The sequence below is a fragment of the Condylura cristata genome, unplaced genomic scaffold, assembly GCF_000260355.1.
Source record: "Condylura cristata isolate star-nosed mole 26May11 unplaced genomic scaffold, ConCri1.0 scaffold00004, whole genome shotgun sequence".
NCBI lineage: Eukaryota > Metazoa > Chordata > Mammalia > Eulipotyphla > Talpidae > Condylura > Condylura cristata.
In genome coordinates this window covers 9,976,344-9,977,486 of record NW_004567105.1, presented here as the reverse complement: position 1 = coordinate 9,977,486, position 1,143 = coordinate 9,976,344, and positions in this window count along the sequence as shown.

Below are 1,143 nucleotides of genomic sequence, written 5' to 3'. Positions count from 1 at the left end.
CCCCCGCAGCCCCTTGTGTTTGCGTCGACTTTAGAGGGCTCCGGTTTCTCCCCACCCTGTGTGAGCAGCAGGGAATCCAGGCTGTGCGCAGGCCGGAGGGAGGGAGGGAGTGAGGGAAGGAGGTGGCCCTGAAATGACTTCCAGATGTGCCTGGCAGTCTGGTTGGGATGGGCCAGGCTTCCTCTGGAATCCTTGTCCAGCAGTCTGCGTGTAAATCATTTCGAAAACAAGACTGCTCTGAAAGAAAAGATTCAAAACCGTAGAAAAGAACACTTGGAGGCTGATTTCTACCCCTGGCGTAAACTTTGAAAAGAACAGAAATGGAAAATGCAGTTCATACTGATTTTAAGAATAACTTCACGGCCACGAGCATTTCTTGAAATGCCATCATTAAAGTTCTGTAGACCCCAAATCAAAACTCGGTCTCATGTCTATCAAGGCAATGGGGCAACAAGTTTCAAGTTGGGTGTTTTGTGCCTGCACTTGGAAAGGAATCAGGAAGGAATCAATTCCACCCAGCTTTGTGTGTCTGGGGTTCTCAGAAACCCAGAGATGGTGCCAGCATTTTCCTGGGATCCTGAAGTTGATTTCTGTGAAAGTCACTCCCAAGCTCCAGTGGAGGACAGCCATGCCTCCTGCTCACAGCCTCCTTCTAGGGGAATGTGCTGTCCAGCAGAAATGCAATGTTTCATCGCCATTTTTAAACTTTCTATAGACACGTTAAGTGCAAAGAGGTCAATTTTACTCATATGTTTTATTGAACCCAACATCTATACAGTGTTATTTCAACACAATCAAGGTAAAACATTATTCACAAACATTTAAATTTTTTTAACCAAGTCTTTGGAAGCTGGTATGTCTTTTTCAGTAGCAACACATCTCAGTTCTAACAGTAAATTTCTTCAGCAACATCTGACATGCATTGTGATTTTACAAAACTTACAGCTTGAAAAGTAAACTCACATAGTCAGGTTGTTCCAAACATACTTTAAAATTTTCCAGTAACTGAAATTGAGTTACCAATTCCCCCATTTAAATCAGTTAAAAACAAAGTAAAACTTAAAGTCCAGTTTCTTGGTCATCCCCATAACCAACGTGTTTGGGGGTTACTGTCTGGAGCAGGGCAACTTCAGAGGATGTCAT